Here is a 383-nt window from a genome sequence, read left to right on the forward strand (position 1 = left end):
GGGCTCCCTTGGCCTTTCAGGCGCCTTGGATGCTGTCTTGTGAAGACCATGGGCACAAGGCCATGGCATATAGTGGGGAATGGACCATGGTTGCCAAGGTTAGGCAATATAGAGGGCGGTGGGCGAGTAGGCCATGGCGTCACTTGTTTGCCCGTGTTTGCTCCCTTTGTGCGTTGTTTGGTTTTGGGAGCACACCTACCTTGCTAGGCTCGGCGGCTTACCCCTGCCCTTGTGGGTACTGGGTTGCACGTCTGTTTGCAACCCTATGGCTTGGTTGCTGCTGGCTTGGTTGGGTAGTTTGCCTCCGCCAATGCGCACGAGGGTTCCTTTTCTTCGTACCTGTGAGCTTACCTCCCTTGTTCGATTTGCTTTTGTATTGCGCT

This window comes from Tasmannia lanceolata, unplaced genomic scaffold (genome assembly GCF_043159265.1).
Source record: "Tasmannia lanceolata isolate RefF3 unplaced genomic scaffold, GAP_Taslan_0.1 ptg000346l, whole genome shotgun sequence".
In the NCBI taxonomy this organism is placed as follows: Eukaryota; Viridiplantae; Streptophyta; class Magnoliopsida; order Canellales; family Winteraceae; genus Tasmannia; species Tasmannia lanceolata.